Here is a 24,743-nt window from a genome sequence, read left to right as displayed (position 1 = left end):
GTAGACTGGAGAGACCCAGGCAAATGGACAGCTTCACCTGACTATTTGAAACGTGAAAAAGAGATTACTGATTTCCTTCTACTGTTCCATTGTGGGGTGTGTGTGTGTGTGTGTGTGTGTATGTGTGTGTGTATGTGTGTGTGTGTGATGTGCCACAGGCAGCATATAGAAGGTGGCTTATTGTTTACTGGACCAAAAGGGTGTCAAGTTCCTTGAGGCAAGGTGAAGAGAGTTCAAGGCACAATCACTAAATTCTAAGTGTGTCTCTGCTCATAGGAGCATGTCTCTAACCTGACATCTGGGTATCTGTACACAGATCATGTGTGACATAAATCAAGAGCTCTTGGGAATACAGGAAGCTCTGTAATGAGGATGTGTTTGTTACACATGAATATTCATGGTCTTAGCAAGAGTTAGCAAGAGGTCCCACCTGTGGGATCTGATATGTATTTATCTACATAATCTGATAAGTATTTATCCTTGTCTTGTGGATAAATTCAACAGGAAAGAGGCGACACACACACACACAGACACACACACACACACTGCTGGTTCTCTTCTTTGACACAAGATTTCAAGTAGCCAAGGCTGGCCTCCAACTCTCTAAATGACCTTGGATTCCTGACCCTCCCAGGTCTACTTCCTGAGCACTAAGATCACAGGCACGTGCCACCGTGCCTTGTTTTATTCAGGACTGTGAATGAACTCAGGATCCTGTACACAATAGGCAAGCATTCTATCGGCTGAGCGTCAGCCCTGATACTTTTTGCTGGCACCTCCAACTTTAGTGTCTAGGCTAGAGGCCATTGGTTATTAGGGCCTCTCACATTAGCCCCCAATAGCCTCTTTTTCTGCTCTGTCTGCCCATTTTCTACAACTTTCCAACATTCTCCTGCTGGATTCTTCTGTGTTGTCCCCCATATTTCATGTCCTTCCCCACATTCGCAGACTCCTGTTCACCCTTCATGTCTGCCCGAGGGTTTGCTAGGGGAAACTCCTCATGTCTTGCTACACTGAGGCTTATGTTTGTACCTTTGCCTCTGTCCTCTGGCGCTGGGATGGTAGGAACGCACTGCCTCTGCCAGCTTTTTCATGTGCCATGGACTGAACTTCTCATGGTCAGGTGACAACATCTCCCTCACCACCGCCACTTAAAATAAAAAGACATTATGTGTAGATGTGTGTGTATCTGTGTGGTTCCACGCCTGTGAGCGCTGGTGCCCTCAGGGGACAGAGCCATCAGGTGCCCGCAGAGTAGTTGCCAAACCTCTCCCCCCACCCCCATCATCATTGTTGTGTGTGTCCTCCCCCACTTAAATTTTGAGAAGGGTTTTACTCAGCACCTCAGAATGGCCTAGAACTCATGGCAGCCCTCCCCCTTGCTGACACGAGCCACTCTCCTGGCTCCTCTCAGCTCTTGGTGGTGTCTTCATCCCTTGAGTGTGTCTCCCCTTTATATGCACGGCCCTCACATGTGAGCCTTCTCATGGGGGTCACGGCTTATAAGATACTGACAATATCTCACTGTGAAATCCTTAATTTAAGGTCTGCCAAAAAATGTTTTTAAGACGGGGTACTCTGTGTTGCCCTGTCTGTCCTGGAACTCACTCTGCAAACCAGGCTGGCCTCGAACTCAGAAATCCACCTGCCTCTGCCTCCCAAGTGCTGGGATTAAAGGTGTATGCTATCATATCTGGCTCCTTTTTCTTTTTTAATATATGTATTATATATTATACTATATTATATATATTAGAAAACAGGTCAGTCACAGGTATGGCATGGATATTTTTTTTTCCCAGACCCTCATTTAATCATGCAGATCTGTAAATCTAAGTTCTATTGTCTTCCAACTTCATTTCTTTCCCCTGAAGCAGAGGGAAAGATGGCTTTCCCCTTCCTCACCCTTTTCTCTCCTCCAGACTTCCGCTTTCGTGGGGCTTTTCACGAGCCCCTGAGACAGCTGCAGGAGTCCTTCTGAACACTTGCTATAGAGGTCATCCCTCGGCCTCTACAGCCAGGAGTTCCCTGGGATCCAGGCACCTTCTTGACTTGGGATCTCCCAGGACTGCTAGGCCCCCAGCTGCAGTTGGCAGATCTTTCTTGGCCTTGGGTATCTCTCTTGGAGATGCAGGCCTCCCCCTCCCTGCCTTGCCCTGCCTTGCTTTGCCCTGCACTGCGAGCTGCTCTGCTCCTCACCTTCCCTTTCACGCTCTGCTAGGCAGGAAACCAGTCCAGGGTACTTGGTTCTCACTGGGAAGAGGGTGTTGATGTGGGAGGAAGGTGATCTCCAAGGACACTTAGCGATGTCTGGAGACACTTTTCATTGTCACAAGTGAGTGACAGAAGTCTGTACTACTATTTAGTAAGTAAAGGCTAAGGGGGCTGCTAAGTCACCCATTATGAGCAGGATAACCCTCTAATAAAAGTCCCTTGATGAATAGGACAGCAGTCTGGTGGCCGAGTGACTCTGCTTTTCCTCCATGCCTATCCTAAACTTAAGGATGAAGGCCCAATTCTCAAGAAACGCCTTCTCCCCATAGACTCTGCTCCTCCAGGGGCAGCAGTACTGGGCTCTGGTGATGTTCTCACGGGCATCCTGGATGGCCTGTGTGGCATGATGGTAGAGGAGGAGGCACAGAGGGTGTTGAAGAGGAGATGGCTTTCTCCTAACTCCCTCCCACGGAACTCAGCAGTTCTCAGTGGCCGTGGGGACCAACTGTCTCTCTTAGGGAGTCTTGGCCAGGGTCCTTATCTATCCATCTCCCTGGGAGGTTCCAGTTGGAGCTGTGAGCTGAGAGGAAGCGTAGTAGCCAGTCGACACCAGAGATTCCTTTCCTTTCTCCTCTCTGCTGGGAAAGCCCTGGTGAGGCAGAAGCTCTTCCAGCTTCACCTGTGTCCCCCGTACGTCAACATAATCACTCTGTTGCAATACAATGGCCTCAGTTGACAGTGAATGAAGTCTGCCTTATTTGGAGTTCTCCAAATAAGGTGAATTTGCAGCTGGAAGAGGATATGGGCTGGGGATGGGATTCGGGTGGTAAGGTGCTTGCTTGGCACACACAAGACTCTGTGTTTGATCCCAAGCATGACATAAACCAGGTGTGGGGGCGCAGGTCGGAAACCTCAACACTTAGAAGGTAGAGGTAAGAGGATCAAGAGTTCAGGAATACCCTCGGCTACATATAGAGTTTGAAGCCAGCCTGGGATACAGGGCCTTAAAAACAGACCTGTAATCTTCTTTTTAACAAGGTCTTTGCTGTATTTCTCAATTTGTCCAGGATGACATCGATGGCCTTGAACCTGTTATCCTTCTGCCTTTTCTTTTCTTTTTTTTTTTTTTTTTTTGTTTTTTGAGACAGGGTTTCTCTGTAGCTTTGGAGCCTGTCCTGGAACTAGCTCTGTAGACCAGGCTGGTCTCGAACTCACAGAGATCCGCCTGCCTCTGCCTCCCAAGTGCTGGGATTAAAGGCGTGCGCCACCACCGCCCGGCCCTCCTTCTGCCTTTTCTGCTGAGTAGCTGGAACTTCAGATGGACACCATACCCTACTTTGTGTTTGTTCCCTCAAGCAGAGGATCAAAAGCATGTGCACTCTGCCCCTGAGCTACACCCTGACCCCATCTGTAATCCATGCTAAGAAAGAAGAGAGTTGGCTTGGATCAAAGAGCAAAAACGAACTGTGTCAAGTGGATGTGGAGGAGGCTCTTCCCTACAACAGGAAATGAAGAGCTGGCAAGAAGAAAAGGACTTTGGAGCAAGCGCCCGTGCTGTTGGCGACTGGCCTATAGTGGTGCGTGTATTCACATGTATGGGCATTCTCACACAGACAGACATACAGACATGTGGAAGTATGCCTCCCCTAATCAGTGGGTGCACATTCAGGAGCCACCGGTGAGAATGAGGCCATCTCACAATGGGGCAGGACAGGATGCCTAGGCTGGTCTCCTTTCATATACAGGATGCCCCCAGGTAACAACCACACAAGGGCAGTTGGTTGTGTTGCTGCTGGGAGCCGTGTGGGGGACACTTAGGAAACAAAGTTTAATGAAACTGGCAAGAGTCCTCAGTCCAAGCCGGGCGGTAGTGGCGCACGCCTTTAATCCCAGCACTCGGGAGGCAGAGGCAGGCGGATCTCTGGGAGTTCGAGGCCAGCCTGGTCTACAAGAGCTAGTTCCAGGACAGGCTCCAAAGCTACAGAGAAACTCGGTCTCAAAAAAAACAAAAATAAATAAATAAACAAACAAACAAACAAGCAAAATAAGAGTCCTCAGTCCAACCCAAGTACACCGTTGAAGTACCTGCCACGAGCACCCACCAGGAGCTTTACTAGCCACAGGTTGAAGCTCTAGCTAAAGCAAGGCACTACACAAGGCAATCGGGATATCTATCAATTTCTCTTGGAGTGTCTTCCAAAGAGAGGCTGGGTCGCCTTAGAGACCGAGTATGCTGTAGCAGGCTATGCATACAGTCCTGTGAGCAGCTGCTGGAAGCTACTAGCTTGTGGGTGGACCAGTAGCCCTGCATCCTTGAGATCTGGGGGTTAGTTCAAACTTCTGTACTGTGGAAAGTTTCCTGGCAGGTCTCACTTACAGATTCACACAAGATCACGTTTCCCATGGGGGAAGATCTAGAACCCAGATGAAAGTCGATATGACCTGGGGACTAATCGGGGCTGCTGATTTGATGTGGTAACCAGGTGTCCCAGGCTTTTCACTGGACTGATTTCCAAGGCCATCTCGGGAATATTTTTTCATAACCGTTTTGTCTTGAGGGCTGGAGAGATGGCTCCACTCTACTTGGATGCCCAGGCACCATTCAGGCTCATAGCCGCTGGAAATGAATACAGCTTGATTTGTTTTGAACTGGTGGAGCCAAGCACTTAGGCTCTTTGCAATTGCTTCTTTTGCAGACCGTAGCATGCTCCCTCCATTCGTGCCTCCCCCAGCCACCCATTCATTCAACAAACACACATTGAGCTCCAGCTAGTGTTAGGCACCGCTGCAGTTTCCAGAAACCCTATCTTTTGCCTTCTGGGGTTGCTAGAAAGCGTTTGAAGCTCCCCAAAGAAAAGACAGACCTGCAATAAACGGAGCCCTCACAATCTATTCCGTACTAAGAAGAGCCATCTAAAGGGGATGGTACCTATCAGATGGCTTCAGGCCATCTTTAGCTGGCAGGAACAGGTCCCAGGTCAGAGGGGGCGGACCGGGGCGGGGCGCGCGCCCGGTACCTGCAGTGGCCGCCAGAGGGCAGCCAGGGAGCGCGCCCGGCCGGGGCGAATCCCCCAGGTAAGTGTGGCTAAAGTGGGGCCGCCCCCCTTTCGGGGCCCAGTCTCTCGGGGCCTGTGTGTGTGTGTTTGGCTCCAAGATGGGACCAGAGCGCATGCAGCGGATAGCCCCGTAGCTAGAGCTCAGATCCTGGAGATGTTGGAACCCGGGGTGGGGACGGTCCCTGGTCACCGTTGGGGCGCGGACAGGGCCTGGTGCCGAGCTTGCTCCCGGGCTTGCTCGCCCTCTCCCTTCCATGCCCGAGACTCCGGGCTGTACGCAAGCTGTCCCGGGACAGCTCCGCGATCTGCTCCGTCACCTCGCTCTCACTCCGGGGATCTGACCCACACCCCGGGGGGTGGGTTGAGCCTCGTGCTGCCCCGAGTGTGTCCCCGGCACGGGGCGGGGGCGGTCGGTGGGGGAGGGGCGCGCGGGCGGCGCGGACGGCAGGCGGCGCTGGGGCGAGCGCGCCCGCGAGCGAGTCAACAAGTGCGGAGCTCAGCGAGCGCGCACGTGCGGCGGGAGGGGCCTGCGGGTGGTGGCGGGCGCTGCTGTCCCTCAGTGCCCCTCCTGGTCAGGGTCAGGGATTCAATGCTTTCGGTGTTTGGTGTGTGTGTGTGTGGTGGTGGGGGGGTGTCCTTGACCCTGGACTTAGACTCAAGCCCACTGGTGGGCGTTCAGGAGTGGGAATCCGAAAGCACGTGGTGCCTTTTAGTGTGCAGGTGCAAGGTGGCAGCTCTCCGCCGTGGCGAACCGGTTCTGCCTCTGAAAACCCCTTCCCCGCTGTCATTCAGGTTTGGGGGAATGTTTCAAACCACACCGGACGCCGCCGTGCGCTCAGAATGGTGACACCCCAACCGGCTCCCAGGAGTCTCAATCCGTTTGCTCACTCCGAAGTGGTTACCTCCCGCCTGGCTGCTCTAGGGCAGAGAGACCCGATTTTCCACCCGTGTGTTCGGCTACACTTTAGCGGTCGCCCTGGGAGAAAGTGGGATGCTGAAGGTGGAAACCCGATCTCCGTGAGATTTGAGCCCGTGGGATCCAGATTGCTGCCTGTGGCTTTGTGCAGCGGGGAAACTTTGATTCCAGAGGGCACGGGAGGGAAAGGGGCGTCCCTGAGGCCCCAGAGTGGGAGCATCTTGGAGAAACCAGCCCTGTAGTTCAGGGTCCGTCCCGCCCCAACCTGAAGAGATTGCGCCCTCCATCGCTGCCTTTGTCAGCCACTTGGCGGCTCCCGTCTGAGAAAAAAAAAAAAAAAAAAAAAAAAAGCTGAACCGTGAGGTGAGCTGTAAGCTGCTCTCCCTGTCACATTACAAGTGAGCTCTGCACCTGCCGCCCTGTCCTCTCCCTAATCCCGCAGCCTGACTGCTGCCCTGCTACTTAGCTGAAGCTGCTAACTGGCTTTCCTGCCAGCCTCCCGCCCTCCTGTTCCCACTCCCTACCCATCCCCCGGTGCCCACTTTGCCACCTTCCTTCCCCAATGGTGATCTTTATTTCCGTTTTGTTCTTCTCCGGTTGTTTTTTTGTTTGTTTGTTTGTTTGTTTGTTTTTTGTTTTTTCTGAGCCCCCTTTCCTTGTTTCTGGTTTCCAGACCCAGATCACAGCTTCTCGTGCAATGGCCCCGGAGAGGCTTCTGGGTCACACTGTCTGGTGTCTAGTACTGTCCAGGCTTGTTTTGAGCTGCCCCACAGTCTCTCAGAGAGAGTCTGAGTCTGGACAAGTGTCTCAGACAACAGCCCTTCTCGTTCTGTAAGGCCACCCTTGCCTCTGAGGGCTCTTCCCTCTTCCTCTAGGACAAGCTTGCCCTGTACTGAATCAGTGTAGGTCTGAATACAGACTTCTGCTGCCAGCCCCATGCCACAAGCCATCAGGCATCTCACCTCTATAATGAGCGGCCCTTGACGCTTTCACTGGCTCCTAAGAACTCCTCTGAGTCTCTGGATTTCCTTAGGCCTTTCAGGGCTCCGCTCCTTTGCTGAGTTTACAGGCTGTCAGTCCTGGCACTGAACCTTCTCGCTTCCCTACACGGTCCCCCTTGTCCTTCCCTGTACTGCCTGGCTCAGGTGCAAGGGCCTGAGAAAACTCGATCCCACTGGTCCAGGACCCCCTTTCCTGGCTCTGTGTCTTTATCCACTGCTGTCATGTGGTTCTCTGACGGCAGCGTCTTCCTCTTTTCCCCTGGAGTCTTAGCACTGTGCATCCTGTAAACTACCCCCCAGATTTCTGAGAACTCTCCATCTAATCACCTGGAGCCCTGTTCAAATCAAGTCTCCCTCCAGGAGTTACTGATTCTTCCAGCTTCAGGGCCTTCTGCCTCTCTGGGCTCATGGGTGTCTTGGTTTCAGGGTGCTCTGTGCAGTGTAATCTTGAGTCTTCTCTGCTGTTAGCTTCTTAGCCACAGTAGTGCTATCCGAGCGGCCATTCTGTGTCCTGTGTTGGGCAGTGTACCAGGGTCCGGGTGTTTGTGAAGTACCCAGAGAGGTGGATATCAGGATTATCGTCTTCTTTCTGCCCATCACGATACAAACTCAGAGAGGGCCTGGGGCCTTTCTGAATTACATAGCTTGCCATTGGGCAGAGCTGAGATGGAACTCAGTCCGGCAGACTCAGTGGCGTCTTAAGATATAAGGGTTTGTTGTTTATCCCCAAAGTGTATTGTTCCACGTCTCCAGTGTCCCCTCAGTGTCTGATCCTGGTGTGCAGGGCATATTGGTGGCTTGGGACTCTGCTGGACTCTAGGAAAAGAATAACAGACAAATGGGTAACGGGATCCCTAACTCCAGAGGCTGTGACATCAGTCAGGGATCCCTGGAAACATGCTGTTGTCCCATCTGGCTTTAGAGTTACCGAGTAGAGAGCTGTGTGGGGTGGGGGTCCCCTTAGATCTGCCCTCCCAGAGTTTCCTAAGTGCCCAGCCTCTTCCAGTGGTCCTTTTGGAACCTTCAGCTAAGTTTCTTTAGAAGGCGCCCTTCCCTTCTGTTGCAGGCCACTGTCATATGAAAATGAGCTCCTGCTGTGAAATCCTGTTACCATAGCAACCAGTAGTGCTCATCCCAACCCTCCTGCTCCTAGGTCTCTGCACTGTGCGTGGAGGGGCTTTTTCTGTGTTTGCTGCCTGGAGAAATTAAGTATTCCCCTTCACGTTCTTTTTGTGTAGCTATTAAATTCTTTTTGCCTCTTCAAACCAGTGGCTTCTGGCATTGTGGGTGTCCCAGCCGGTCGCCAGGCAGCTGGTTCGCCATGGTGATGACCCCAGGGTGATGACCTTGGTTTAGGTAATCTTTTGAGTGATACCCACTACTCATGTGTAAGAGTTATTCTGCTTCTCATCTTGGATGCTTGTCAGGAAGAGGTAAAGCAGGTGCTCGAGGGGTGGGCAAGCCAGTTTTCTTCTTCAGCCCCAGGGTGGGCAAGCCAGTTTTCTTCAGTTGTCAGAGGCCTTGTCCATAGACATGACCCAGAACAGGGCACCTCAGAGGTGTGAAGGGAGACAAGGATGCCTTTGGCAGCGGCCACAAGCTATTAATATAGACCGAGTGTGGGGCTGGAGAGATGGCTCAGCAGTTAATAGCATTGGCTGCTCTTCCAGAGGACCAGGGCTCAATTCCCAGCACCAATATGGCAGCTCACAGCTGTCTGTGACTGCAGTTCCAGGGGATCCAGCACACTCATACAGACATACATGCAGGCAAAACACCAGTGCACATAAAAATAAACAAATCTTTAAAAATCCTTAAAAAACAAAAGCAAACAAAAAAGAAAGAAAAAAGAAAGAAAGAAAGAGAAAAATATGGGCCAAGAACTTCCAGATGCAGTTTCCTTATTTAATTCCCCACCAAGGAAAGTTAAAAAGTATTACTATTATCCCCGTTTTCCAGGACAGAAATGCCCAGAGAAGTAGCGTTTGTCAGGTGACGCACGGGTCCACGATGGAAAGTCTGTCCTCTGTGTCAGCCCTGTGTGGTGCGGATGGACAATGAAAGACTATGATTTAAGAATGCATGGGGGAACTGGAGAGGAACAGACCGGCTTTTCTAAGATTCAAGGCCTAGAGCAGGTGTTTTCAACATTGTATAAGTCTCCGGGTGGACAAGTAGCTACAGTGGAAAGAAATGTTACATTCAGACTGGCACTGTTAAACACCCAGTTAAACTGGAAAGGACTCAGAGTCCCCAGCAGGGACTGGACGTAGAAGTGGGGGCAAATGTAGGTACTCGAACTCCGTTGCGGTGAGAATGGGCGCTCCCCAGCCGCAGCTGCACCCTGAATGAGTCATGCTGGCTGAAATCTGAGGCAGCTGTAAGTCAGCACAGTGCTGCTCCAGAGGCAGGAGGGTAGCTGAAAACCTGCTGTGTTCCCCGGGGCTGGCCCTCCTGCGTCCACCTCATCTGGCTCTTTTTTTTTAAAATCTGGTTGGTCACATGTTTTGTTCATGCTGTCAGAATCCATCAGTCCCCACCCCACCCCACCCTGTGGCGCTGAGGACAGGGCTCAGAGCCTCATCATGTAAGAAAGGAGTCAACACCTGAACTGGACCCTAAACCCAGAATTTACTCGTGGGGCTTGGTGCTTCCTTCCCTGTATATATTATATGTCAACAGAATGTTCTAAAAGGGGCTGCCGTGAGCCTGACACTAGGGTGTGGTGGACACAATGCTCTCTTCCCTTATAGAAGGGTCACACACCTGTCACCTCACTGACTTTTCCTGGAATCTTGGCTTTTCAGTAACAGGCAGGAGGTGACTTGAGAATGGACTTCCAACTTCTAGAAGGAGTTGGTTTGGAGGTTGAGGGAGAGCCAGGGTTAGCTCTGCTCATGCCCCTTGCATGGCACTGACTCTGCCAGAGAGCTCACGTAACTAACAGGTAGCTACTGGGCTTGGGCACTGTCCCCGTTCTGCTCCCTGGATGGGCCAGGGGTGAGTGAGCGAGAGCACGTGTGTTTCCATTGGCTAGTTGCCAGGCGTTGGGTCTTCCTGGGTGTTGCAGCAGCCCCAGCCCAGACCTCGGTCTTCAGCAGTGAGCTGCCAACAAAAGAGCATTGCAAGGCCCGGGCTGGCTGCAGAGCCCAGCATGTGCACTGAGAGCGCTGCTCTGTTCGCACTGCATTTCCATGCTGCTAAAAATACAAGCGCGCCTTATGTAAGACTGCAGGTACCGTGTAGACGCCTTATATAAAAGCACTTCTCAGACCCTGGACAGTCAGCCACATGTCTCCATGACCGTTGTTAGGGTGCAGTTATGAAGCTGGTGCTCCACAGACCCTGGACAGTCAGCTGCATGTCTCCATGACCGTTATTAGGGCGCAGTTATGAAGCTGCTGCTTCTCAGACCCTGGACAGTCAGCCGCATGTCCCCATGACTGTTAGGGTGCAGTTATGAAGCTGGGGGTGGGTTTGCCTGTCAAGGAAGAGAGCTGTCATTGGTACCCTGCCCTGTCAGCAGTGTTTCTGCCTCATTCACATGTTGGTGTGTTTGTCTTTGAGTGTGGCCCATCTGAGCAGTCGGGTTGATGCTAGACTCTGAGATTTGCCCTTCCTCTGGTCCCAAGTCACTGACAGTGGATCCTCTGCTTCACCAAGATGCAGCATCTTAGAGTTAAGGGACTCCTCCAGGACCCCCTTTCATCATGACTAGGTGACCTTTTTGATTTGCCTCCAATGCTCATGGTGATGGGCACAGCCCATCTTATTGGTTGGCCATGATTTAATAATAAGAAGAAACAATGAAAACTAAGAAGTGCTGGGCCAAAACCAAGGAGAAATTTTATAGGGGCCTGACCTGTATGTCCATGGGTCCTGAGGCTTGGACAGGGGGATCTCTGTAGGGGTGTGTGTGTGTGTGTGTGTGTGTGTGTGTGTGTGTAGGTCAGAGGAAAGCTTACAGGAGTTGCTTCTCTCACTTGTGTCCTGTCAGGCTTGGTGGTGAGTGCCATTGCCCACTAAGTCATCTTGTCAACCCCAGTTGGATTTTTGAAGCAGCGTTTTGCTTATGTGGCTCAGGCTGACCTGGAACTCACAATCCTGCAGCCTCAGTTCCTAAGTGTTTTGATTGCAGCCATATGCCTCCATGGCATGCCTAGGCCCTGGGTTCAATCCCCAGCCCGTAAGGTGGGGGAGGGATAAGGGGTAGGAATACATGGCGGCTCTGGGGCAGCCTTCCTTCCTTCCTTCCTTTCTTCTTTCTTTCCTTTTTTTATTTTTAGACAGGGTTTCTCTGTGTATCCTTGACTGTCCCGGAACTCACTCTGTAGACCAGTTTGGCCTCAAACTCAGAGAAATCCACCTGCCTCTGCCTCCCGAGTGCTGGGATTAAAGGCGTGCACCACCGTGGCCCATCTACTTGCTTATAGCACCCAAGACCACCAGCCCATGTAGCAGATGATGGCTCTCAACTCTGTCCTCCTGTGTCTACCTCTTAAGTGCTAGGATCACAGACACGTACCACCATGCCTTCCTTTACTGTCGCACTTTTATTATGACTTTATATATGTTAGTGTCTGGACATGCAAACCCTTGTTCTTAATTTCCTTGGTTATGCTTGCCTATGTATTCATTATTCTTTATGAAGCCCTATGATTGTTTCATTGCATTTTCTAAAAGTATCATTAAAATCCCATTTGGAATTGCATTTGTGAAATAATAAATAGATAGAGTTTTCCAGTCCAGGAACACAGTCTTTCTTTAAGTCGTGTCTTCTTTCTGTCATCTCCTGTTATTATTGTTTTTAATGGAAGTGGTGCATATTTCTTCTTAGGTGTTTTAAAGACAATTTTTAAAATTACATATTTGTTTAGCATGTGAATGTGCAGGTGGCTCCGCCTTCTATCATGCGGGTTCCAGGGATCGTACACAGGTTTGGTGGTAAGCCTCTTGATTCTTCGAGCCATCTTGCCAGCCTCAAGTTTGTAGGTTGTGTTGCTTTTGATAATGGAGTGCTTTTTCTCAGCTGTCCATTCAGCCCTCCCTCCCTTTCACTCTCCCTCCCTCCCTCCCTCCCTCCCTCTCTTCCTTTTTTTTTTTTTTTTTTTTTTGGTGCTGGGAATGGAACCTAGGGCCTCAGTTTACTACTGAACTACCCTTCCATCCTCATTTTCTTGGTGATTAAATATTTTTGAAATAAAAGAAAATTACTGATTTCTTTTTTCTTCTTCTAAGTCTTACTATGTCGCTTAGGCTGGTCTTGAACTCACCAACTCAAGGTATCTTCCTCAGCCTATAAAGTTTCTGGAACACAGGTATACATCACAGTGCCTAGGTAGAAGTTATTAATTTTTAAATAACTATCAAATACACACACACACACACACAGAGAGGCACACGGACACATGTGAGCAGTTTGAGCAGAATGATAAGGCAGCCATGTGCCTGACCGACTTTACACACTGATTTTATACCTCTCCTTAAACAGATTTGTCCACCCTGTCTCCAGGGGACACTCTGGCCCTAATGCTATTTAATCATTAACTGCTCTTTATAGCTTAACCACATAGGTTTATAGCTTTAATGTCCTGTTTGATTTTTGCATGCATTTAAGCTTTTGTAAGTGGAGCCATACATAATCCACTTTCTTAATAGCCACATGGTGTGCGTGTGTGTTGTGGGGCTTACCCACTACTTGCCTGTTGCTGTGGTTTCTTCTGTGACTCTTGGTAAATGTCCACCTTATTTGTCCCTTCCACTTGCAGATGGACACTGGGCTGTTCGCACCTTCTTAGGCTATGGCCAGCGTCCTTTCCAAGTGCAAGTTTCCCTGGGCTGTTGTTCCCAGAAATGAAGGGACAGGGTCGCATACTGTTGCTCCTTGAAGTCTGAAGCTCCGGGTGTGCCTCTGCATCCTCCCAGTCCTCCCTGCACTCGCATTATCCACACTTTTAGTTCCTGCCTCTGGCCTGGCGTGCTGATCTGATTAGTGTGGGGGTGGCGTGTGTTTGTGGGTTGTGTTTCCTCATTTACTCTCCTGTACTTTCCGCTTTTTTTTTTTTCCTCCTGTACTTTCCTTTACCTCCCACCCCACCCGCTTTAGATTTACATCTTCACACGTCCCATGGTGGCACTAACCGACATGTGCTTCTGTGTCGCAGTCTTCTCTGGGATGTGGCTTTCCACTGAATTAGTAGCACCCTTTGAAGAATCAAACAGTTGGGTTCTTCGGTGAGCCTGCTCCAACCCTTGTTTCTGGTCCTGTTCTGTGGTTTTGAGGCTCAGATCCCACCATTTGTACAATGCTGCACATATAATAAAGTCCCCAAACCTGGCTTGTCCCTTCTGATGAACTCAGATAAAGGAGACTTTTTGTTTGTTTATTTTTGAGATGAAGTTTCACTTGGTAGCTCAGGCTGGTTTTAAGCTCATGAGCCTCCTTAATGCCGGCATTGCAAGTGTGGGCCATCAAGCCTGGCTTCTTTTATAGGGTTTCCCTCTGTTACGTGCTGAATTGCTGGTTTCTAGGCTAGGTGCAGGAGGGTGTGTGCACTGTGTGTTCACATATGTGCTTGCACATGCACAGATACAGAATCTGATGTCAGGTACCTTTCTTTTCCACCTCCACCCTAGTTGTTGAGACTCCGGCATCCATCCCCCTCTAGGATTACAGATTGTCGCTGAGGATTGAACTGAGGTCCTCACTCTGGCACAGCAAGCCCCTTTGCTCGCTGAACCATCTTCCCAGTCCGACTGCTTTACTAGTTGAAGCATAGCATCCACTCAGTCATAGTCACCAATGTACTGTGAATCTCATTTTACAAAGTGACTGTACCTCTGAGGCAGTCTCCCAGGTCGTTGAGGGACCTTGGCCCCCACTGTCGTGCATCCCTGGCCTGCCCCTGACCTGAGCCCTGGCTTGGTAATGCTGGCACGGGGAAGATATTGGGGCTAATATTCCCATCATGGCAGCTGATGAGCTCAGGACTCAGCGCATTGCAGTCTTCAGGGTACCTGTTTTAATGTCAGAATCGTTCGTCTTCCCATGGATAGCTGAACTACAACATGCTTCTCTAGGAAGTTTGTACATTTGTCAGCCCAACTTGATTCCTGTTGTTTACAACTAAAGATCCCTGTTGAATAGAGTGTGTCCAGCTGTCAACTGGAACCAAAGACAATGGAATGTGTCTCTCACATTGCTAAGTGCTGAGCATAAATCAGTTGCCTAACAGTTGATTAAGATCAAACCCAAAGTTTTTATTTATCTGACCCTGTTTGAGTCTCTCTGTGTGTATGGCTTTTGTTTGTTTGTTTTATGTTCAATGCTGGGGAGTGAACCTAGGGCCTTCTACACGCTAGGGAAGTGCTCTACCCCTGGACTGTGATCAGAGGCCTATGACTCTATTTGGATGGTTGGTTTTTTGGGGGCTGACTAGCAAAACTCTCAAGCAGGTAGTCTCTTAGTTAACTGGAGGGGCTGGAGAGATTGCTCAGTGGTCAGGGCACTTGTTCTTACAGAGGGCCTAGGTTCAATTCCCAGCACACACATGGTAGCTTTCAACTATCTGTAACTCCAGTTCCAGGCCATCAGACACCGACTTCTGTCTTCTGTGGATACTAAGTGCACGTATGGTGCACACGCATGCACAGAAGCAAAACACTGATACACATAAAATAAATAAATATAAAGGAGAAAAGAGTTAACTGGAGGCTGGCTTTGAATGATAGCACATGTCTTTACTCCAAGCACTGTAGAGGCTGAAGCAGGTGGATTGCTTTGAGTCAAAGACCAGCCTGGTCTACATAGTGAGTTTTCAGCCAGCCAGGGCTCCACAGTGAGACCCTGTTCTAGCTCCCAGGTCAGCGACCTACAACCACTCCAATTCCAGGGGACCTGACACCCTCTTCTTTGCTCTGTGGGCACCTGCACACACACACACACACACACACACACACATACACATGTGACAGATACTCACATAGAAACTCAAATAAAACAAAATCCTTTTAAAAGAAAGTTAACCAGAAAAGTTTTCAGCCAGCGGGGAAGGATTGGTGGATATGCTTGTCTAGTGTGTGTAAGCCCTGGGTTTGATTTTAGTCTCCCTCCAGTGACCCCAAAAGTTAGTTGCAAACTGTGTTAAACATCTGGTCTTGGTGTTTTGGGGGTTCCCCTGCTCCTTACTTTAAATTCAGTTCTGAGTTTTGAGGCAGTCCCCTGTGGCAAGCAGATGAAGAACACTGGCTTAGTTTAGCAGGAGAAGAGGAGGAGGAGCCTGTGTTGTTTTCCAGACTCTAGTTTTGGGAGCCTAGGTTTACCCCTCTCACTCCCTGATGGACAACATATTAGGTGAGGGGGTGTTAGGGTCAGGGGACAGAAAGCCAAGGTTCCAGACAAAGCAGTTCCCCCACCATCACAGAAACTGCGTGTTCTAGAAGGTTCCTGTCTAAATTGCTGTGCTCTGAGCAGTCTCATCTGAAAGTAAAAAAAGAAATAAATTCTCTTCTGATTTCTTTCTTTCTTTCTTTCTTTCTTTCTTTTCTTTCTTTTAACGTCATTGACTCACACAGATTAGTGACAGGGAACGACCCACTTTCAACTGGTCTCTGAATTGTCACAGTGCTTGTCCTTGTTAATGTCAAGGTCTGGGAGAGTATTTGATCAAGGGGAAGGGACCACGGGTGAGGCTGGCAAAGGAAAGGTCAGAGATGGATGTGATATTATCTCCAGCCCCCCATGGTAAGCAGCCCAGGCTGTCTGGCAGCTCACACAGCTGTGGTTCCAGGGTTCGTTCCCCAGTCCCTGATGGTTCCTTTCAGAGCTGGTTGCTGTGGTGACCTTTCTAATTCTGCTGCAGGGCCTCCTCATTTTCACTTCAAGTCCCTTGCCCTCAGTTTAGGCACAAAGACTTCTCTCCCCTTGCTCTGACCATACACACTTGACTTGAGCTAAGCAGTGGCAAGACATAATTCTCAGGAAGTCTCTGCCTTCGTCCCTGTGGGCAGCTGTATGCACACATCATAAGCCCCGTGTGTTGCTCATAAATGGGGGGAGTATGTTTCTCATCATCCTGGAGCCTGAGGGATTTAAGACGAAAGGCCTGGGCAGATTCTGTGATTGTGAGGGCCCCTGCCTGCTTCATAGACAGTGCTTTTGCACTGTGTCCACGTGGCAGGGAGGGCCACTGAACTCTAGAGGACATCTGGGGCTTTTGTTGTTGTTTGCTTTGGGGGGACCCTGGTGGAAGGGGTGAATGACATCCAAGGCTTTACTGAGCTACATCCAGCTCTGGGGGACCTCTTTATTTGTTTAATCCTTTCTCCTATGTGTGTGTGTGTGTGTGTGTGTGTGTGTGTGTAGCACTTATAGGCTAGAATTTGACTTTAGGTGTCTTCTTCAGTTTCCTTCCATCTTATTTCCTATTTTTTAACTTTTCCTTTTATTTTTCAGATTATAATATGATTACATTATTTTCCCTTCCCTTTCTTCCTTCTTTCCAACCCCTCTCATATATTCCTCCTTGCTTTCTTTCAAATTCATGACCTCTTTTTTTCACTAATAGTGTTGTTACATGCATATATGTGTATGTATAAACATACATATTTCCAAATACAACATGCTCAGTCTATTTAATATTACTCCTGTGTATTTTCAGGGCTGACCATTTGGTGTTGGATACCAGGCACTGTGCTCTTCCCTGAGGAAGACTGTTTCTCCCACTCTCAGAATTCCTTAGTTGCCTATAACTCTTTGGGTAGGGTTGAAGCCTCATGAACTTTCCCCATCCACTTTGGGTTGTCCTTGTTCAGCTCATGTTTAGACAGTCATGTTGGTGAGACTGTATGACTAAAGCTTCTGATATTATAAAAGACAACAAAAATTCCCTGATCCTCTCCCCTCTCTTCCAGAATGTTCCCCGAGCCTTTGGTTAGGGATTGTGCTGGTTAATAAAATGGTAACTGTAGGTTCTTCTCCAAGATCCATGACTTTGCTAGCCCTTCACGGTTGTCTAGGTTTGCAGTACCAGGCATGATTTCCCACTTGTTGAATAGATCTGAAGTCCAACTAGAGAGCTGTTGGTAGCTACCACGTTGTGTGCGCCACTACTGCACCCTTAGCGTGTCAAGTGAGTCACGTGAGTTATAGCTAGGTAGAACTGTTGGTTGCTTCCCTTCTTTGGAAGCTTGCACAGCACCGACTTGTACCATGAAGCTAATCTTCAGGTCAGTTCCAATTCAGGAACCTCTGTGTCTGAAGTGATGGTGTCTTTCACTTCTGAGGGACAGCCAAGGGCAATAGCAATAGGCAGTATAAGCAACCATATCCTTAGCAAATTATCTTTTAAAAAGAACCCTATAATACATGATTCTGTGTGTAAATATAGATGTATAATTTAAATGAAATTTTATTATCTGAGCTGATAGTGCTCCTTCTAAGAGCCAAAGACTCCCTAACAAAACCACCAATGCCAGACATGAGCAGCTGCCTTTGGGGCTGTTGGTGAAGTTGTCCAAGAGACTCCCAAAGCACCTTAGTTTTTGAGATGGGGGTCTCTCCCTGAACCTGGGGCTTGTTGATTTTGCTAGACTGATTGGCCAAGAACCCCCAGAAATCCTCCTGTCTCTGCATTTACCAACAGTGTGGGGTTACAGATGGGCTCTGCAACTCTTTGCTTTTTTTTTCGTGGATGCTATCATGTTTGCGTGACAAGCGCTTTACCAGCCCCTGGGGCATCTTTTGTAGGATCACTAATCTCATCATGAGGGCCCTACCCTCATGGTCTGATCACCTCCCAAAGACCCAGCGTCCTAGTCCTGTCGCTTAGTGGTTCGGATTTCAATGTGATCCGAACCCAGCAGTCTGTCAGGTGCCACCAAATAGGTTTCTGCTGTGAACATTTTGTTCCGCTAGAGCTGCCAATGGTTGTGTACATGGTGGGTGTGCCAGAGTCACTTCTGTAGGTTGTGTGCCATGTGGGGACCTCATGTGGAAGACAGCTTTGGCCTGAGTGGTTTATTGTGGCAGTTTGCTAACAAAGGAAGAGGAGTACACGGAGTACCTTGTTTTAATCTTTTTCTTTTCCACTTTTTGGTCTTGTTTTTCAAGACAGGGTTTCTCTGTATAGCTTTAGAGCCTGTCCTGGAGATCGCTCAGTATACCAGGCTGGCCTCAAATTTACAGAGATTTACCTGCCTCTGCCTCCCAAGTGTCGCGATTAGAGGTTTGTGCCACCACCGCCCGGCTCCTTTGCTGTGTTTTGTGGTGATCACTTTTGTTTGGGGAGACAGGATCTTGTGAACCTGGCTGCCTGGAGCTTATGGTCTTGCTCAGCCTCCCTAGTGCTGGTTATAGGGATGTACCACCATGCTTGGTTACTATGGTTTCTAAGTGGCCGGGGAAGTGATGTCCCTAGAGAAACATCTCTTTCGGTTGTGTGCAGAAGTGCCCTGTGGACTGGTCTGGCCTTAAGACACTGTCCCCCCAATCCATCTTAAGTTCTGGTGTCAAGGGGAAGTGAGTCACTCTTGGTAGAATGATCAGGGAATATTAATAATTCAGCAAAATGGAATAGTTGAGAATGCAGAGACTCCACATGGAGTCGAAACTGCCATTGTAGACTTGAAAGTCCCCATCCAGCTCACACAGTAGTCAGGCGGGGAAGAATAGGCCAGGGGCAGCCGGGATGAACTCTATGCCGACTCTTCACTGTGCTATGTCCAGAGCCTGGGCCAGTGTGGTAGCTGAGGACGGTCAGAGGCATGCACCATGGCCTCCACTGCTGTAAGAGAGATCACTGTGTGACACTGTCAGATGTGAGCACTCTAACAGGTGCAGAACAGGGACCCTTAGGGTGGATGTAGCCTGGGGGACACGTAGCGCATGAAACAGCCAGAAGAGCACACACAGCAGAAGACTGCTGGAAATAGAACCTGCTCGGGGTATATGAGTCGAGAAGAGACATATTTGTAAAACATGACAGGCAGGGGTCCCTGCAGCCATTTTCAGGGGCCACCAGAGGGTAACGGGATCCCAGCACTGGCTGCCTCAGGACAGACGCTTAGGAATGAAGAGAAGGAAGCCTCTGTGGGAAGGGCTGGACTGGAGGGGCCTGGTGCTCTGGTCTGGGGTGTGGGCAGTGCGAGCACAGTTGAGAGGCCACAAGAAGAGGGTCCCGCCTAGAGCTTTCACCTTGGTTCTCTTGTTTCCATTCTCTGCGGCCCTCTGTGAACCCCGGCTTCCTCAGCTGACGACGGGGTATCCGTGGTATTGCGGTAGGCATCATGAGAAGTTGTATACAACAGTTATAAGAACTGCTCCATGCCATGGGGGTGGCTTGTGTTAGTATCAGGGTGTCCCCAGCTTGCCCCAGGAGTGTCCTTTTGCACCTGGGATCACTGTGAATGGGGTTCATACTCAGAACCACCTCTGTCTGATTGTAAGGGGTGTCGCATGGCCTTAGTGCTCACCTTGTTTCTGGGGCAGCCAAGCGCTCTGAGTCAGACATGATACCCAGCTAAATCATGGAGTTTCCAGAGTCGTCTCTTCAGCTTGGTTCCTGTTTTGTTTTGTTTTTTTTAATCTTTGTTTAATTTTTTTATAACATTTAGCCCCCAAATTGCCTTCAGCCCTCCTCGAAATAGGCATTTGTACATTTGTACTGCATAAGTACATTCCCCACCACGCATTCACTCAATAGAAGTGAGAGAGCCGCCTGCCTGTATCCTGTTATACCTCAGAGAAGGTATAAGCAGTAAAAGGTCTGCCCTTGAACAGGGAGGGTGTGCAGCCTTCCCCACACCCACATTCGAATCTACAGCCCTGTGCATTCTATGCGAACTTCCTGCCAGTGAGTTTTGTCCCAGCCCCAGTCCAGTCATGCCCCTGTAGTATGCCTGGCACCGTGCTAGGTCCTTAGTAGATGCAAGACTGCTATGAGGGATGCAGTAGCGGGACCATAGAATTCTGGGAAGTGGACCCTGTGAGCTCTGCTAATGTGTTCTGCTGGGTTGGGCTTCTGGGGTGGATCTGGGGACATCCCAGGGGAAGGATCTGGAAGCTCAGGTGGCAGGGGCTAACTGGGGGTGTAGGTCTGCCTGGGGAATCAATCTGTAGCCCTATGGAGCCATATGAAGGGCCCACAGACAAGGAGTCCCTAGGATAGCCTCCCAGTCTGCAGGCTCCCCAGCACAAGCGTCCTGGTCATCTCATGCTACAGGAGTGTAGCACAACCACCCGAACCTGCTGGCTTCAGCAAGTGCTTATTTCTCAGTCTGGGAGTCAAATGAGCTGTCACTGATCTGGGCTGTTTTCAGTGAGCTCTGGTTGACTTTGCAGTGTGACTGGGCTTAAAAAATATCCCATGTGACCAGTGACCACACAGGGCCTGTCTGACTTGGGATGATGGGATCTGAGCTAACTCAATCATACAGTATGTCAAGTCATTGCACACATCATATTCACGAGCATCCCATTGGCCAAAGCAAGTCACGTGGCCAAACCTGAAGTCAGGGGACAGGCAAGTACATTTCCCACCAGAAGACCATGTCAGGATGTGGCTATTTAGTATTGTTTCAGGAGTGAAAACTTGAATGGAGTAATTCAGCCTCCTCGATGGTGGATGTCATTCATTCCCTGAGCAAACATTTACTGGGAGTCCTCAGTGTGCCAGACTCTGTCGCTGCCAGGGGAAGAGATGGGTCTTGTCTTCGGGAAGTTAGAACACACCGACAGCTGCATCTGCCATTTGTCATTTAGCTACACTTGAGATCACTGCAAAGAGGATTACAACACGCGAGCCTCCAGCTGTCAAAGAGCCTGGCCTTGTCTATCGGGGAAGAGATGGCTGAACTCAAACTGAAGAGTTAAAGTTCCTGAAGAATTAGGAAGGAACAGGGTGGTGGTGGTGTTCGTCTTTCATCCCAGCACTCAGGAGTTAGAGGCAGGTGGATCTCTGAGTTCCAGGCCAGCCTGGTCTGCCATGACTGTTTTACAGAGAAACCCTGTCTCAAAAAACCAAAAGAAAAAAAATTAAGCAGGAAAGTTGGGTCTGCTCGTACACATTAGCCACTCTAAAGCTGAGGCAGGAGGATCACAAGTGCAAGGTTAGCCTGGGCTACATAGTGAGTGAGACCCTGGTTCAAGAAAAATGTATGTATATAATAAAATCAAAAAAGAAAGAAAGGCAAGTAATCCTTAGGAAGTTTATACTGGGCTAGCAAGATGGATGGCTCAGAGGGTCATCTTGCCACCAAGCCAGATAACCTGAGTTCAATCCCCAGCTGGTGGAAGGAGAGAACTGATCCCTACAAGTTGTCCTCTGGCCTCCATATGTGTACCATGATGTTCATGTGTGTATGCTCACATGTAAATAAACAAATGTTTTTAAAAATAAAGCCACAGGAAAAGTTTAAGAAGCTTAGTGCCAGCCAAGCTTGTAGTAGGAGCTGCGGGCTACGTTCCTGCCGCCCGGCTCCCGGCCACCGGCTAGCTTTACCCGAAATAACAACACACAAACTGTATTCATATAAACACTGCTTGGCCCATTTCTATTAATGTGTGTAGCACCATGAGGTGGTGACTTACCAGGGAGATTCTAGCCTACGTCCATCTTAGGTCGGAGCTTCATTGCATCTGTCTCAGAGAGCAGAGCGATGGCATCTGCCTGAGGCATCTTACCTCACTGCCTTCTTCCTCCCAGCATTTCTTCCTCCCAGCATTCTGTTCTGTTTATTCCACCCACCTATGTTCTAACCTATCAGGCCAAGCAGTTTCTTTATTAATTAACCAATGAAATCAACAGATTGATATGACACTCCCACATCACAAGCTGTCCTTCAAAGTGAAGGAATGGCTAAGGGGCTGGAGAGGTGACTCAGTGGTCAGGAGCACTGATTGATCTTTCAGAGAACCCAGGTTCTAGTTCCAGAACCCACGTGGTGACTCACAACCATGGGCAATTCTGGGTCCAGGGAATCTAGTGCCCTCTTCCAGCCCCTTTTGACGCCAGGCCTGTTTATGGTGCACAGACATGCATGGAGGCAAAACACACATACACCTAAAATAAAAAATAAATAACATTCAGGAGAAATTAAAACATTTCAGATAACTTATTTTCAAAAAATAATGGGCAGCAGGGGGGCTGGAGAGATGACTTAGCAGTTAAGAGCACTGGCTGCTCTTCCAGAGGACCGGGGTTCAATTCCCAGCACCCACATGACAGCTCCCAACTGTCTGTAACTCCAGTTCTAGGGGCTTTGATGCCAATGCACATAAAAAATTTTTTTAAATTAAAAAAAAGAGAATTGGCTGGGTAGTGGTGGCATATGCCTTTATTCCTGGCACTTAGGAGGCAGAGGCAGGCACATCTCTTGAGTTTGAGGCCAGCCAGGGCTACACAGAGAAACCCTATTTCAAAAAACCAAAAAAGAAAGAAAGAAAGAAAGAAAGAAAGAAAGAAAGAAAGAAAGAAAGGGGAGATTTGAGAAAATTTGTGATTAGTAGATATATCCTGTAAGAAATTCTAAAATGAATCCTTGGGCCGTGTTATAAAAGATACTACAGAATGACTCAAATCCATGTGAGAAGATAAAGAACATGTTGCAAGACATAAATTCATTTTGTTTATAATTCTCCTATCTGATTAGTAAGGCCAATGTATAAAGAAATAATTATAAAACTGCTAATAGGCTTATGCCATAAAAAGCTAATTTGTGTGACAATAATAGCTCAGGGAAGAGGAAGGGAAGAAAATTAAGTTGTGTTCCACTCAACAGGGGCAGGCTTGAGAAGTCATTGCTAGGCAGTTCATCAGTGTGCAGACATTATGGGGCATGCACCCCGAGTTTATCAGTGTGCAGACATTATGGGGCATGCACCCTGAGTTTATCAATTCATCAGTGTGCAGACATTATGGGGCATGTACACCGAGTTTATCAGTTCATCAGTGTGCAGACATTATGGGGCATGCACCCTGAGTTTATCAGTGTGCAAACATTATGGGGCATGTACACTGAGTTTATCAGTGTACAGACATTATGGGGCATGTACACTGAGTTTATCAGTGTACAGACATTATGGGGCATGTACACCGAGTTTATCAGTGTACAGACATTATGGAGCATGTACACCGAGTTTATCAGTTCATCAGTGTGCAGACATTATGGGGCATGCACCCTGAGTTTATCAGTTCATCAGTGTGCAGACATTATGGAGCATGTACACTGAGTTTATCAGTTCATCAGTGTGCAGACATTATGGGGCATGCTCCCTGAGTTTATCAGTTGGCAAACATTATGGGGCATGTGCCCTGAGATGACTGCAGTCTCACCAGGTGACGTGACTTCATGAAACAGCTGTGGTGTGTGTGGTCCATGTTGGCTGAAGCAACATTATGCAGCACGTGACTGTGTAGTAGAGCAAAGCTTCTGTATTTTATTGAAACTAAATCAGTGTTAATCCAAGTTAGGTGATTGTAAATTAAAATGTTAATTGAATGGACTGGGGATGTGACTCAGTGATAGAGAAATTGCCTATCATGTGTATGGGCCTCGGTTTGATCCCTAACACCACACACACACACAGTAATTAGAATTATAATCTACAATTATAATCTCATAACCATTTAGGAATTATCTTAAGATGTAATAAAAGATGATTAATGAACAGTTAGGTTAGAAAATATCTAACAAGAGGCCCAATTAGATGACTCAGTGGTAAAATCCCTTGGCTCAAGGCCTGACCACCTCACTTCCGTCCTCACGGATGGAGGGAGAGAAACAGTTTTTGGAAGATGTCCTCTCTCTGACCGCCACATGCCTGCCATGGAATGCACGTATGCATGTGTGACTATGTGTACATGCACACACGCATATACAATACATGTAAAAGAGATGAAATGCCTATATTTTATATAGCAGATAAAATAAACTTTAAGACAAAAACTGTGACTGGGAACATAGTGCAGTGGTGGGGTGCTTGCCTCGCATGAACAACACCTGTGCTGTGGCAGGGGTGGGAGTGGCCAAGGCTGGTCAACACCTGTACCATGGCAGGGCTGGGAGTGGCCAAGACTGGTTACTAGAGGGACTAGGAAGATGTCTCAGTGGGTGGGATGCTTTTGCTACAAAGATGAGGGCTTGAGTTCGCTCCCCAGCCCCCATGTAAGAGCTTGGCATGACCATGCATGCCTAGAACCCCAGTGCTGGGTGGCAGAGAAAGGAAGATCTTGGGAGTTCACTGGGCTTGCCTAAATGGAGAACTTCAGGTTCAGCAGGAGACCTTCAGCCTCAAGGGAATAAAGTGGAGAACATTAGAGGAAGACGTTTGATGTTCTCCTCCTGGCCTCCCATGTATGCACTTGGGTGTATGTGTGCACAGTGACCTGTGCACACACACATCACACATACATCATTACTGAAGTGAATAAGGACATTTAGGATGCTAAAAAGATAATGTATCAGGAAACCGTAACATACACACACACACCACATATATATATATATATATATATGTGTGTGTGTGTGTGTATGTATGTATGTATATTCAGTAACTGACCC

The 24,743-nt window shown here is 48.7% G+C and overlaps 1 protein-coding gene across 1 annotated transcript in view; it reads left to right on the top strand.

Moving 5' to 3' along the window:
* The first annotated feature begins 5,175 nt into the window (after positions 1–5,175).
* Positions 5,176–24,743, top strand: part of Rph3al (rabphilin 3A like (without C2 domains)) — a 138,844-nt gene continuing 119,276 nt past the window's right edge. The window contains exon 1 of the mRNA XM_057775140.1: positions 5,176–5,286. The gene's annotated coding sequence lies outside the window, so the exon portion shown is untranslated. The remainder of the gene's footprint in view (positions 5,287–24,743) is intronic.

This window comes from Chionomys nivalis, chromosome 7, assembly GCF_950005125.1.
Source record: "Chionomys nivalis chromosome 7, mChiNiv1.1, whole genome shotgun sequence".
NCBI lineage: Eukaryota > Metazoa > Chordata > Mammalia > Rodentia > Cricetidae > Chionomys > Chionomys nivalis.
Note: the sequence above shows the minus strand (reverse complement) of the source record. Positions and strands in the feature narration are given on the sequence as shown.